Source organism: Centropristis striata, chromosome 1 (genome assembly GCF_030273125.1).
Source record: "Centropristis striata isolate RG_2023a ecotype Rhode Island chromosome 1, C.striata_1.0, whole genome shotgun sequence".
Classification (NCBI taxonomy): domain Eukaryota; kingdom Metazoa; phylum Chordata; class Actinopteri; order Perciformes; family Serranidae; genus Centropristis; species Centropristis striata.
The window spans coordinates 42881663-42897571 of NC_081517.1; the positions used below are offsets into that span (position 1 = coordinate 42881663).

The following is a 15909-nucleotide window of genomic DNA, read 5'->3' on the forward strand; positions in this document are numbered from 1 at the left end:
TTTGGTAAAACTTGGAAATATAAATTATTGATATTTAGGGCAATAATGTAAGTTAGCACAACAAAGGAAGCCAGTTGTCTGCTCAAAAACAAGTTGGTGAGTTGTTGTTACTCTTATCTTTAAGTTGGGGTTCACAACAAGGGACAATAGTTCTGATAACTCTTATTTCTTTGTTGTGAAATTCAGTCATTAGCGAAAGCTAGCGGCTAACTGATGCTAGCGGCTAACTGATGCTACAATGCTAGTTAATGACAGTCATATCCTGTGGCTATTCCAACATACAAAGTGATTATGTACATTCACTGAGTGAATATTTAGAAAATAAAACATATATTTCTCGCTAGAAATGTGATCAAAATCCATTTTTATGCAGAAACTAAGTCAAAATATAGATTTTTTCACTAAAAATGAGAGAACTGTCCGCCATGTTTTTTGTTCTGACCGCCGGGACCTTGAAAGTCACGTGACTTGGACACCAAACAATAGGAAAAAATATCCATGGAATAGCCACGGGAAATAACTGTCATTAACTTGCATTGTAGCCAAATCCGTGTCAGTTTCATGGAAATTTAAGTGATTCCGTGGCTATTCCACGGATTTTGAGTTAAGCGAATCCGTGGCTATTTCACGGATTCCTGTGAGACCAGGCTCAAAAATTGGCACGTAACTCACGCAATAACTTACGCAATAACTTACGCAATAAATAATATTGAGGACTCAAATACGCTCTACATAATCTTACTTTTACAGTGTATAATGAAGAGTTATGTGTTTGCTTAATTTGGCCTAAAATGCAGGTTTACTTAAGGTTTCTCAGACGGTGCAGGACAAGGTCCTAGAAGGACGTCAAGCTTTAACTTACTTGTCATTTATTAATAGCCCAACATTTGCCTTCAGACTGTTTGATGACAGCATGGTATGCTGCCAGGGAAACACATAGACACACATTTTGGCACAGCTCTTGCTTTTTATTCCTAGCGTGGCCCTGTGGATCAGCCACTAATCCCGACTGTATTATTATCATGTTGTAGTGTAGCCATTAACACACAGCATGTGGCCTCCATAAACTTTCCACAGCAGATACATTGTAAAGTGGCGCATTGCTGTTCAGTCGAGACACGACAGGCAGAAACATCGTTTTTTTCATGCTCTGGTCAATTTTGAGGTTTTGGGTTTTTTTTTTCTCCCATAACATGTCTTCTTTCAGAATAGTGCAAACAAACAAAAAGGTGTATATTTTACTATATTTTGTAGATTTCTCCTAAATTCACTAGAAGTTAGTGTTCTAGTACAGCGTGTAATACCGCAAGTCTAAACCTTTCTATCACAGGCATCATTAGCTCCTGCACAATATTATGTGGTTTTTATGTTTTTTATTGTTGCTATGAATTAGATTAAATATGTTGTCTTCAAATGGTCATTTCCATTAGGAATGCATGAAATCTTTGAAGGCTGAGTTTACTTACACTTACATTCACCAAACATACCAGTTTTATTCCTAACTATATTCTGAATGTTTTCACAAAAGGGGTTGTCTATATATCAATCATAGCCTGATTTAGAGAACATTTTGTTCCTAAAAACATGACAAAATTACTTTTGACAGTATATTGACTAATGATTATTATTGTTAGGGAAAGGAGATATCCCACTAAAAGAACTATATAAACAAAAATTTACAGAATAAAATAATAACTTTGAAATTTGCTTTGTCCAATGTCCAGATGTATGTCCTGGAGATATATGCAAATGAGCACATATTTAATGAGTTCACACCTCATTTGTATATCTAAACATATATTATATTTCAGAAAACTTGCAAATGCAAAAAGATATTGTCGGGGGAAGTTTCATGGTGATGGCTGTACGTTTAAAAAAATTAATTATTAAAAAAATTACCCTATTTACCTGCAGTGTCTCCCCTTAAGCAGTGGACACATACACACACACACACACACACACACACACACAACTTAGATACTTTTATACCCTTACTATTGCCTTCATAGTATTGATTATCAAAAAATACCAATGGATTAAATCTAATCACTGCCAGAGCCGATAAGCATGTAGCTTGTACCAAAATCTAATACATCTGCTGACAGAACATCTAACTTTGCATGTCATAAAGGTGTGACAGACATTTTGTTACACACAGTTATGGGCCTTGTTGTATTTGGAGATTTGTAATTTGTTCAAATTATAGTCCGACTGTTGATATTATTAGCCCATATTTGCCAGTCACAGACACATCGGTATCTATCGGTGTATATGATGTCCAGTATGCACCAATATAAAAATAAAATACAAACTACAAACTACGGGTGATTAAGAAATTATGTCATACAGCTATTTATTTTTATTTTTCTTTATCGTTTATTTAAATGTCCGGCACTTTATTAATACTACAGATGTTTATTTACGCAATTAATTTGACTAAAGCTTTGTTTTCGCAGTTTTCATTTCTAGACTTGGTTAACAATATAATACATTGTATGTATAATGCATCATATTGTATAATAATGTTAGATTTTCTTTAATAACATTATTTGTTGATATTATCAGCACCTTATATTCACCTGCAGTGTCTCCCCTTAAGCAGTGAACACACACACACACACACACACACGCACACACACGCACACACAGTGGCGGTTCTAGACCAATTTTACTGAGGGGGCCAAGGAGGGGCCAGTGTTTAATCAGAGGGGCACATTAAAAATCGTCAAAAATGATATTTAAGCATTCGAAACCTTTATTTTAGCTAAAAGTCTCATATTTGGAAGAACTTCATTGCAATGAGACTTACCAACATTAACAGTTATTTTTGTACGACAATGACATTTCTCATTTTTGTGCACGATTACTTTTTTATTTTATTTTGAAAGTGCAGTACAGTGAGAATGATCTTTATTTTTAGCTTTTATTGCACAATTAAACTATTATACAATGTACACATTATGGGTTCCTTTTGTGTACAATGAGATATTGTTTGAACAAAAAATAGGTAAGAATTGTTCCGTCGTTCATCTTTATAAAATTGATCATTTTATTATTAATTTGACACAGGGGCCACAGCAGGGGCCAAGGGCTTCTTCACAGGGGCAGTGGCCCCTGGAGGCCCCTGTGTAGAACCGCCACTGCGCACACACACACACACACACACACACACACACACACACACACACACACACACACACACACACACACACAGGCCTACTGTGTGTCCTCTGCGCGCACTGATTGAACCGCGGGCGTTGCCATGGCTACACGACGACCCAATGAGAAGCTCGCGGTGGACTGTTGCTGAATGAAAATAACAGAGGCCATTTTGCGCACGAAGCCATCATTCAATAATAATAAAAAGCGGAAACGGGAGGCAGGTTCAATCCTTTTCTGGCCGGACAGAGTGCTCCAGAGCCGGCAGAGTGCTGTGCGGGACCGCGGTGCGCCTCAAAGACATGCGGTAACTACTTCCGCCGCCGCCGCGTCGCCTCTTCTTCTTCTTCTTCTTCTTCTTCCTTGGGGGGGTTCGTGTCGCGAGGAAAAAAAGGGGGACAGGCAGCTCCACCGCATTGCTATCCGAGCCCCTTAGTGACTCCCAAGAGAGGGAGTTGCCTTTTAGTTAGCTGACCGACACCGGCAACATCCATGCGCGTCGAAAAACAGGTGTACGGTTTCATTACAGGGACACTACCGCACTAGCTCGCGAGCCGTCGCCGTGTTTGTGTGTGTGTGCCTCGAGCTGATTCATCAACACATGAAGAAGAAGAAGCTGGTTACGTGACGAAATGTTTCGGAATTAGTGGCGCGAGACTGCGGTCGTTTTAAGGTAAGACACATATCAGCAGTGTTGTTGTTAAGGGGTTAATATCTTTGCTCCCCTAAGAGCCGCTTTTATTTTAGCAGCTGCAGCGAATCCAACCAACCCAGAGCTTGAGGAGGTAAACAAGCTATTTTTGAGTGTTTTTTGCGTGCTTTACAAGGTAAATAGCAGATATAGTTTTAATCGGCGAGACCAGTATGAATGAATCAGCTCATCCGGGATGCGGTACAGATCGCCTCTGTTTCCATTAACCCTATATTACCTGCTGAACCATGAAATAATTGCCAGAAAATTCAATTTTTGTAAAAACTGAGTGCTTATTAACCTGCTGACGAATTTTTAAAAAATAAATAAATTGCATATATGAATTCTTATTTGTATCATATTTGATACATCAGGTTTTTTTGTGCAATTTGTTGCTCACAGTCTGTTTTTCTTGAACTAACAAAAACATATAAAACCTAACGTTTTTAACTTATTAAGACTTTGACTTTTCCTTTTTCCTCAAACATGCAAAATACATATTTTTTCCATATAACACAACATCATACATCTGCTGATATGAAGTTTTTTTAATGCAGCAATGACTGATCCACTCGTGGAACCTGCATATCATTTTTGCTACATCTGGTATTTTTGTGCAATTTGTTGCTCAGTTTGTTTATCTTCAACACATGTATACATCAGGTTTTTGATGATGTAGAGGTCTCAAAAATTACTGTATCTAATATGATACACTTGGCTTTATAGGGTTAAAATACATTCCAGTGGATTGCTGTTTCCAGTGCATTAAAAGGGAGATGCGGTCAGTACTGGGAGGATGTTAAATAGTCTAACCACGAGCTTTTAAGCTGCTGTAGAAATGTTGCTTTACATTAGTAGTAGCAGAGAGACAACAAACATGCTGCTTGATACAGCAGCAATCAGCATGAATTGGGATATCCATGTTTAACCTACATCCAAAATGCTTAGGATAATCTCTATTGTTTGCTCCCACTTCCACAGTGCGTGTAATGATGGAAAAAAATGCACTTAATTAAGTTTGATCTATTATGCAGCTTTGTCTTGGACTCTGAGTTACTTGTTTTATGATACCAACACTGCATCCACCTGCCTTTAAATGAGTAATTCAGTTGTCTTCTGAATGCTGCTGCAGTAGGGTATTTTTTGTCATATTATAAGACAGATTTGCTGCTTTTATGTCCTCTGTCATATCCTACATGACAGAAAACAGTGAGGAATAGTCTGTCCTTGTGTTTCTGTGGTGCTGCCTGCAAACTGATATAAAGGGATGATGTAATGAGGGGAGAGGAAGAAAAAAAAAAAGGCCAGCAGCAATAGATGGCATCTGTGAGTCCCAGTTGAATGCTGGGTGAACGGGGAGAGTGGGGAGGGATGCACAGTGTAACTCTATCACTCCGGGAACCTCAAACCACTCCCATTGTGGCCTACCTGGCCTGTGTGTGTGTGTGTGTTTGTGTTTGTGTGTGTGCGTATGGAGGCTTTACAGGACGTATCTTTGATCTAGTATTCTATGTATTTCTATGACTGCATGCTTGTGTCTGGGGCAGAGGAAGCAACACAGTGGGATGCAATATGTGGAGCAACAGTTGGCTGTTATCCGTCTCATGAGGGGCTGCTGTGCCAATAAACAGCCACTCATAGAGGCTTAAATATACACACTTAATGGGCGATCATAGCATTTGGACTTGATTGATGGTCAATGAGCCAGAAAGTATGTCTCTGTTAGCGTTAACTCGGTTGCACCTGCCGGTTTAGAGTTACTCAGAGAGACTCTCTGTGTGTCTGTACATGCATGTTTGAGTGAGAGCGGCTGAGAGCAGGAAAGGGGATCAAGGCAGGCCATCAGGGAATAGGAGAATGTAATACATTTTCTTCTAAAAGTACAGAATGTAACAGTGGGTTACTCTCTGGCTGTCACTCTCACACAAACTCTCATTTTAATTTCCCTTTCTGTGTTTATTTCCTTGTTTCGGTGGCCTTTATTCCTCCATCTTCCGCTCCCTCTCTACCCTTCTTCAGAGGCTGATGTCATGGCTCAAGTGGTGTGTGAAAAGCTTGCCTAATTCTTAGTCTCAGTGATAATAGGGGCCGCCTGCAGGACATGCTTTGTTCCCTGAACTTTCTCAATGACCAAAGCCATGAGAGCTACCGAGTAGGGCTGGGCAATATGGCCCTAAAAGAATATCACGATATTTCAGGCTATTTTTGCGATAACGATATTCTTGACGATATTACGAAATACTTAAAAACATATAGAAATTATGTTGTTTTTTTTAGTCTGTATAAATAAATAAAAATCTAAAATGTAGTGTGAAGTGCAAATCTCAACAGTTGCCAAATAAAATAAAAAATGTATGAGAAAATAATAAAAATAACCATTTCGGGGTTCCGGGGGCATATTTTAATGACATTTTGTAAAGGAGAATAAAGGTTCTTGTATGTTTTATTTAAGGCATCTTATTTTGACAGTCTTCTTGTAAGTTCTATGGTGGATTCTGTTAACACACTGTGCTCTTATTTTGAAAGCTGCATGTGTTTAGCGACAGAGAGTAAATAGCTTTTTGCGATTAAAACAACTGTAATTGTTAGCTAATGTTAGCCTTACACCACTACATCAAGAAGTAGGAATGTTGCCAATATCATGATATGCATTTTTTTAACCATGAAAAAAATATAGCGATATTATCGTGAACGATACGATATGGCACACCCCTACTACCGAGCTGTTGGATGATGGTGACTTTTTCCCTGAACTGCTGGGCCAGTTTCTGTTTCTTCTGTCTAAAAATATGAGGTTGTTGTCCACAGCAGCAAGTGATTGGGATGATCAGTCATTTTGGTTCAGTTTGAGCTAGCTATGTCACAATAATGTTGAATTCATCCATTAACTAATAGAATCATTATCAAGAATTCAGACAGGCCTGTTATAGCGTACACTGTAAAAAATGTTTGTAGAAATAACAGTAAAACACTGTCAAATACATCAGAAATAGGGCGTAAAATAAAACAAAAAATCATTAGACACTTTTAATTACCGTAAATCAAAGAATAGCACAAAAATTGTACTTTTTTCTGTCACAAACTGTAGGAAACACACAGTTTTGCTGTAGAAATATAACAATTTCATGCAAAATTTATGGAGAAATACCATGATGTGTGAATGAATGACACAGTTACCCTAAAAAATAACAGGACTACTCAGTCTAAATTACAGTTTTTGCTGATATTTGCATTTAAATTTAGAACAGAAAACCCTACTCACTGTATTTTTTATGGTGAAGTTCTGGCAACCAAAGCTGCCGGTATTTTTCCGTAAATTAAACAGATTATTTTTTTACAGTGTACTTTGTTATTGTAATTGCAGTAGCTTAAAATGAACACAAGGGGCAGCACTTCATGTGCTAGATTGTGTGGCAACTGGTGTATGCTTATGTGAAGGAATAAATGTTTTTGAGGCAGACAGAAAGGCATAATGCAGTACTAAAGAAGTGAACAATGTCATAAATGTAGTGAACATTTGTTTTTGCTTTTTCATTTACAATGTGTAATGTAAACATGAACATTTACACATCCAAGACCTCCTTATTTAGGTTAGTTTTTCTGAAATGATGGCAAAACATGACTGTTTTCAACATGTCCATACAGCACTAGATCTTATAGTAGTTTAATATCTTAAAATTCAGAAACGTATACTAATAAGGTATGTAATTAATAAGAAAAAAATATCTTTACATAGACCTATCTTACCCTGGGGTGATTTTTGATGTATCAATTTCAGTGACTGTAAGTTTATAGCAGCAATATAAATTTAAATAGAATTTAAAGAAAGGCTCTCTTAGCAGCCAAGGGTTGAGGTGCTTTAAACTAATTAGCGACTCGACACAGAGGAATTAAGGAGTCTGTCCTGTTAAGCCGGGAGACGATGTTGGAAGACGACCTTAAGAGGACAGGTATGTCCGTCTGTTGAGCGTTAGATGATGTTAGACTGATGAAGTGTTTTCTATCTGGTGCTTGTAGATCATAGTTAATGAAAACTCATGTAGAATATTTTAATTATAAGCAAGGAGGAACACATGCAGCACCACTTTTTTTTACCTCCGGTATCCAGCCCATTATAGATCAAACTTGGCAATTCTGGAAGGGCTTAACTGAAGCTGTATGCTTTGTTTCATTCTGAATAAAAAAAGGTAATACTTTTTAATATATGTACTGAGATTAATTAAAAATTGTTCATCTGTGTCTTGTGCTGCAAAGCTGTAAGGGAATTTTTTTATATTTTCTCAGTCAGTCGCTGTCAGAATTGTTTCTCAAATTTACCGTCCTCAGTATGGGATAAAAATTCTCCTGTTTGTTATCAGAGGCCTAAAACCTTTTGAGATTAGCTGGTTTGAAATGTATTCTAAGTTATTCATATCGTTTTTGTTGATACCTCAAAATTATATTTGTATGCAGCTCATATTCCTCTTCACCATGTGCTATTCCAAAGCAACAAATCGATGGTGCTATCACTGTTTAGGAGTATATTTGTGGATATATTTTTCCTTTTTTGATCTGCTTCGAAGTTTAAGTGTTTTCCAGTAAGTGACACTTACTAATGTGTATATGCGCAGCTCTCCTGCTTTTTATAACCTGCCACTTACTTAACTGGGAATGGCAGGGCCTTGCAGAAGCTGATAATGAATTAGGTGTTGAAACTGTACGGGCGAGACCATGTCGACGCGGCCGCTGTAGTCCGGAGTGGCTCATAGGTCAAAGTGTCGGTCTGTTTGAGTGTGAGTGTGTGTCAGTCGCTATAAAAATAGTTTTGCCCTGGTGCTTTAATGAGATCGTTCCTAAGCTGCTACTGTGTCATGTTGGTTTTAATTGTTTTTATAAATCATTCCTTAACATGCATAACTAAATAGAAGATGCTTGTCAAAGTCCTTCTTTAGTTTTAATGCTTGAGGGTTGTGATTCAGATATTCACATCCATCAAAATCCTGGAAGGATGTTTGCTCAGATGTTGATGGAGATCTTGTTCGTCATCTGTTGTAGAGTCTTATATGGGTTATATGAACATCTACGTCAACCCCAGTAATACTTTATTACCCGTGTCTTTTTTTATCTACTGCTGATTTTAATGAGTTTTCTCTTTATTGTTTCTGGTTTCTGTAGCACTTTGAGATTTCTGTATGAAAAGTGCTTTACAAATAAAATGTATTATTATTATTATTAGAGCAGCGGTTCCCAAACGTTTTTAGCCGCGCACCCTCTTCTATGTCCCAACCGTGTTGATTAACCCCCAATCCCCCACACCTTCAAAAAAACCCAAAATGCAATAAGCTTTTTTATAGCCATATTAAAGGCGGCATGTTCAATCATGCTCAAATGACCAGAACACACATATAATTAAATAATCACTATCACAACAATGCAGTCTTGCATTTGAATTAACCTGAACACAGTTTCAATATAATGCAACAAAGTTATGCGAAAACTTCCACTTTTAAGAGCAAAGAGGATGATGACAGGCTCAGGATCAGAGGCAGAAAGCACATAAGTTGGGAAAATGTTATAATATTTTGAGCCGCGTTGAACCAAAATTGCAGCAAGTTTAAATGAGCGTGGAGCTAAACAACCCGTCATCATAACACAGGCTGGAAACATGGAAGAAGAAAACTTCTTCTACGCTTCATTTTAAGATGAAGTGCATTTTGAATAGCCTGCATTTATTTATTAATTAATATTACAGTTTTTGATTTTACATTTTACAAAGGAAATGTTTATTTACACTTCTTTATTGTGTGGGGGGAAAAATGTCATTGTGTAATTATCAGACCGCCATTACATTTTTCATCTCGCGCACCCCCAAGGGTCCACGCACCACACTTTGGGAACCCCTGGGTTAGAGGATAATGTCTAAAGCAGGGGTCTCAAACTCAAATTACCTGGGGGCCGCTGGTGGCAGTATCAAAATGACCAAAAAAAGACACAAAATTACTAAAAAAAGACAAAATGACCCAAAAAAGACACAAAATTTTAAAAAAAGACATAAAATGACAGAAAAAAGACACAGAATTACCAAAAAACACAAAATGATTAAAAAAAGACACAAAATTACAAAAAAAAGACACAAAATGACCAAAAGGACACAAAATTACAAAAAAATACACAGAATTACCAATAAAGACACAAAATTACTTACTTTAAAGTAATAAAGAGACCTTCCACACACAACACGGTAAAGTGCCATTCATATAAACTCACATTAAACTTTCATATCAAGGTGGGGGCCACAAAATATCCTCACGAGGGCCGCAATTGGCCCGCGGGCCGCGAGTTTGAGACCCCTGGACTAAAGCAAAGAGATAACTATAATAGCGAACTAAACTCAGTTGCTTTGGCCTTTCAATACTTTAATGGTCTCCTGATACTTCCCTGATTCTGGCCCTGAGGTTTCATCATTAGCACCTGTCAGTTGTCAGCTTTTCACCATACCTCTGCAATCCTTCCTTGGCACGTGATCAGAAATGACTCGGGCCCAGCTGCTGTTTGATCATGTCTGCTGACACACCAATCACTGTCATGGACTGCGTAAACCCCAAGGTCTGAAGCTCAAGTGTTTGGGGGGCATAGTTACAGGAGTGCTACTTATCATTGGAGCCATCTGTGCCCGTGTAGCTGGGATTTTTACATTACCACTTCATCACTGGCACGATGACAGCTGACACTGATAGCGTAGATCCAGGACATCTCAACTAAGGCCATCCATGGTTGATTTAAAGGTTTGCAATGTGTTGACACTTGACTGAGCGTGTTCATGAGTTTTGTGTTTTACCCTTTTAGATTTCTATGCTATAAGCTTAAAATAATTGACCCAGCTAAACTATTTGTTATGATATTCTTGTAAAAATGCAACTTATCCTCATACGAAAATTTCGAAGATATCTTACAAAAAAAGTAGAACCAACAGTTTGTATGATATCTTGAACCTGGTCTCACAGAAATCCGTGAAATAGCCACGGATTTCGCTTAACTCAAAATCCGTGGAATAGCCACGGAATCGCTCAAACTTCCGTGAAACTGACACGGATTTCGCTACAATGCAAGTTAAAGACAGTCATATCCCGTGGCCATCCCATTGATATTTGTTCCTATTGGTTTGTTCCAAGTCACGTGACTTTCAAGGTCCCGGCGGTCAGAACAAAAAACATGGCGGACAGTTCTCTCACTTTTAGTGAAAAAAATCAATATTTTGACTTCTGCATAAAAATGGATTTTGATCACATTTCTAGCGAGAAATATATGTTTTATTTTCTAAATATTCACTCAGTGAATGTACATAATCACTTTGTATGTTGGAAAAGCCACGGGATATGACTGTCATTAACTTGCATCGTAGCGAAATCCGTGTCAGTTTCACGGAAATTTGAGCGATTCCGTGGCTATTCCACGGATTTTGAGTTAAGCGAAATCCGTGGCTATTTCACGGATTTCTGTGAGACCATGTTGGATATCTTAGTGTTATATTTTATTTGCACAATTGACAGTTACCCTTAAATAACAACCACTGACTTTCACAGGGGACATGAACACAAAGCGTGAAAAGTCCTGCATTCTATGACCCGTCCAACCAGCCAGACTTCTGTCTTTGCGGTCTTTGTCTGTCTTTATACTAGCCCTGGATTTGCAAGAGAAAATGGAGAAACGATGTGCATATGTAGCCTGCAAGTCAGACAGCACTCTCAGGGCTGCTTTTTGGAGAAATAAGGATTTGGGCAACTCTATGCTTTTTCATTGTCCTGCTGATCAGCACATCTGGGTAATTCTGTCAAATGTGAGTTAGCATATTGCTTGTGTTTCCATTCTCTGATTTCTGATTCACTGATTTGCACGCTAGCTCGCCAGGTTTGGGCTTACCTAAGCAGTTGCTAATGGTGTATGGCTGAAAGTTTTTTGATGCTACAGGGAGTCATAATTAAAAGTTTGCTTAAAATTAAACAATACATTGTCTTACCCTCCTGGACAACAACATTATTGTTCCTTTATATATCTGTCCTTCAAGTTGTTACGACCCAGCTTGATTTTGAGAGCTGTAACATGTGAAAAGGTATAGAAATGAGGGTGGAACGTAACACTGGGAGGTTCTGGTTAAATCAGGTGTTTATTTAACCAGTAAGAGAATGTTATACAACAAAATCTAACAAAAAGAGGCTGTATGGGGCTGACAATAGGCAATACAATATGCAAATAAAATAAATTACCAAACTCTTGGCTTAAACAAAACTCTAAGAAACAAAAGGAGATCAGCACCCATAAGCTTTCACAAAACCAACAACACAAACTAAGATTTAACAAAGGGTGTCCAAACTCTTGGTGTTCTTTATCTAACAAAGTGACAAACTACAACATTTACAAAGAGTCCAAGAAAACATATTGTTGATGCGAGGGGGACCTGCCCCTCAATCTGAATGTCCTCTTCTCTGCTGACATATTATGTGAATGCATCTCTCAAATTTCTCGACTTCTCTCTGATATTCTAGAGCTATTATTCCAGAAATGTCCTGCTATTTCCTTTTAGAATATCTCTCACTGACATAGTTGAAAACGCCATATTAGCACACAGCATGAACAGCCTGAATAAAGGGTCCATTTAAGATGCGGACCAACTCAAGTTCTTTTCAGTTATTAGTATGCCATTTTAAGAAAGGCTGTGGACTAAGAGAGATGATGTCACCTCAGGACTTCACAAGTAAATTGAGACTAGGCAGGAAAAGTCTCAACAGGATGATGACAGGCTCAGGATCAGAGGCAGAAAGCACATAAGTTGGGAAAATGTTATAATATTTTGAGCCGCGTTGAACAAAAATTGCAGCAAGTTTAAATGAGCGTGGAGCTAAAACAACCCGTTATCATAACACAGGCTGGAAACATGGAAGAAGATAACTTCTTCTACGCTTCATTTTAAGATGAAGTGCATTTTGAATAGCCTGCATTTATTTATTAATTAATATTACAGTTTTTGATTTTACATTTTACAAAGGAAATGTTTATTTACACGTCTTTATTGTGTGGGGGGGAACAAATGTGATTGTGTAATTATCAGACCGCCATTACATTTTTCATCTCGCGCACCCCCAGGGGTCCACGCACCACACTTTGGGAATCCCTGTGTGAGAGGATAATGTCTAAAGCGAAGAGATAACTATAATAGCGAACCAACTCAAGTTCTTTTTAGTTATTAGTATGCCATTTTAAGAAAGGCTGTGGACTAAGAGAGATGATGTCACCTCAGGACTTCACAAGTAAGTTGAGACTAGGCAGGAAACAACTCAACAGGAAGCAGCAGCAATAAGAGTCATAGCTTGAATCACAGTTGTTTTGTCTATTTGTTTTTGTCGAGAATAATGAGTCACCACTCAGCAGTCTTATCAGCATTAAGTTGCTCCTGATGGAGCCACATTACCATATGTTAATGTTACCCACTGTAGACACTGCTGAACTCCTCCTGAACCCTACTACACAGTCATTTGTTAGTTGGTGATTTTTTTGCCTGTTTTATTTATTGTCGAGTATGGGTGTGAAGTGATCCAAATAGCATATTGCACAGTAGCTGCCTGCTTGGTTTTAGGTATCCAGGCTCTAAATTTGAGATGCTAATAGCAGTAGTTACATCATCATTCTGGGAATAGCTGGGAGTCTGGGGTCTAGAGGTGCCTCTGGCTGACCTCTCTGCTGTGTATATTCAGCCTATGTGTGTATGTGTGTGGTCATTTCCAAATATACATTCCCATATGGATTACACAGCAGTGAGATTATTAATGACACAGGTGAGTGGACACATAATTAGTCTGTATATATTTACAGCCTGATATGAGTCTGACTGCACGTGATATTAGTGATAAAAAGAGAGAGTCGGTGTGTCTGCTTCTCTCTGTGCACTGTAAAAAAAATCTGTTTAATTTACGGTAAAATACCGGCAGCTGTGGTTGCCAGAACATCACTGTAAAAAATACAGTGAGCGTATGTAAATGTAAATATCAGCAAAAACTGTAATTTATACAGAATAATCCCATTACTTTTAGGATAATTGTTTCATCGTGGTATTTCTCCATTAACTTTACATGAACATTTTATATTTTTACAGCAAAACTGTGTGTTTTCTACAGTTTATGGCGGTAGAATTTAAAGTTTTATACTATTGTTTGATTTACAGTAATTAAAAGTATCTACTACGGTGATGTACAATGTTGAATTTTACGACCTATTTCTGATGCAATTTGACAGTTTTTTACTGTAATTTAAACAAACATTTTTTACAGTGTGTGTACATTTGCACATTTATGAGCAAGCCTCTTCACAGGCAATCAACGTGTCAGCAACAGGACAGTGAAAGAAAATCTCATGTGAGGACTATTTGACACTTCTGTCAGTTTCCGTGTGGAGTAGTTCACTTGACATAGCTCCACGCTGATGACATTGGCTGCTGTGTGACATTAAAGTCCTGGAGGAGAGATGGGCGTGTGGAGTAGGGGTGGGCAATATGGCCCTAAAAGAATATCACGATATTTCAGGCTATTTTTGTGATAACGATATTCTTGACGATATTAGGAAATACTTAAAAAGATATAGAAAACATGATTTTTTTTTTTAGTCTGTATAAATAATTAAAAATCTAAAATGTAGTTTGAAGTGCCAAATACAAAAAAATTTACTCTTGACTCTTGAGTATGAGCAAATAATAAAAATATCCATTTAGGGGTTTCGGGGGCATATTTTAATGACATTTTGTAAAGGAGAATAAAGGTTCTTGTATGTTTAATTTAAGGCATCTTATTTTGACAGTCTTCTTGTAAGTTCTGTGGTGGATTCTGTTAACACACCGTGCTCTTATTTTGAAAGCTGCATGTGTTTAGCGACAGAGAGTAAGTAGCTTTTTGTGATTAAAACAACTTTAATTGTTAGCTAATATTAACCTTACGCCACTACATCAAGAAGTAGGAATGTTGCCAATATCATGATATGCATTTTTTTTAACAATAAAAAAAATATACCGATATTATCGTGAACGATACAATATGGCACACCCCTATTTGACACTTCTGTCAGTTTCCGTGTGGAGTAGTTCACTTGACATAGCTCCACGCTGATGACATTGGCTGCTGTGTGACATTAAAGCCCTGGAGGAGCTGTGGAGGCGTGTGGAGGCTCCCTAACAGCCCTCTCACTCCCACAGCCATCCTGACCCTGGATCATAACCTGTCAGAGGTGTACCTACCTGATGCATTGTGAACTATCGGATTACAACGCGTGTGTGACTGTGCCGGTGATTGTGCAGTGTGTGAATGTGTGTATAGATATCTTTGTGTGCATGCTGTGCGGTATGCATGCATGCAAACATGTGTGCGTGTGGTAAAATAGAGATAGTCAACCCTGTCACTTAGCCCCCACCCATCTACACTGGTGGGGGTAACTTTCCAGTCTCATAGACGAGCATGCCTGCGTCTGAAAATAGCCGTATCTGATCACTGCTTCACCCAAACAGGGAACTCTCTCTTTCCTTGTCACTCCCACTCTTTGGCTCTCTAACTTTCTCCTCGTTCTGTTGTCTCTGTGCTTCCCAGGCATTAAACGGGGTAAGATCTGGGAATAAAGCTTGACTGGGACGAGAGACTATATCCTGAGCGGAGGGTAGAAGACGGAAAAAACAAAAAAAAATCAGAATATAAGAAGAGAAAAGGGGAGGAGAAGGCACTTGGGGTCACAGCTCACCTATACCTGACTCTTCTTAGCAACTCCAGTCTTTTGGTTTTATGACGGTAAGAGTTAAATTTCCTCTGCTTGATGGACTGCTGCACCTGCACTCTGCTGGTTGAGAGGTCAGGCTTTTAGGGTTAAATGTCATAAAAGATACTCAGACTGCAGGGTTGCATTTAATTAGTAAACAATTTGCTCATATGCAATTCCATGCCAAAACACACCACTTATTAGATTTAAGCTTTTGTAAGGAGATTGACTATTTAAATTATGGATTTTACAAATACTCCTGAAAAAACTATGTATGATTCACATAAATTTGT

At 38.1% G+C, this 15909-nt stretch overlaps 1 protein-coding gene across 1 annotated transcript in view; it reads left to right on the plus strand.

The window, feature by feature from the left end:
- Window positions 1-15318: 15318 nt before the first annotated feature.
- The window catches only part of sorbs2a (sorbin and SH3 domain containing 2a), an 83017-nt gene continuing 82426 nt past the window's right edge, over window positions 15319-15909 (plus strand). Inside the window, exon 1 of the mRNA XM_059343060.1 lies at window positions 15319-15648. The gene's annotated coding sequence lies outside the window, so the exon portion shown is untranslated. The remainder of the gene's footprint in view (window positions 15649-15909) is intronic.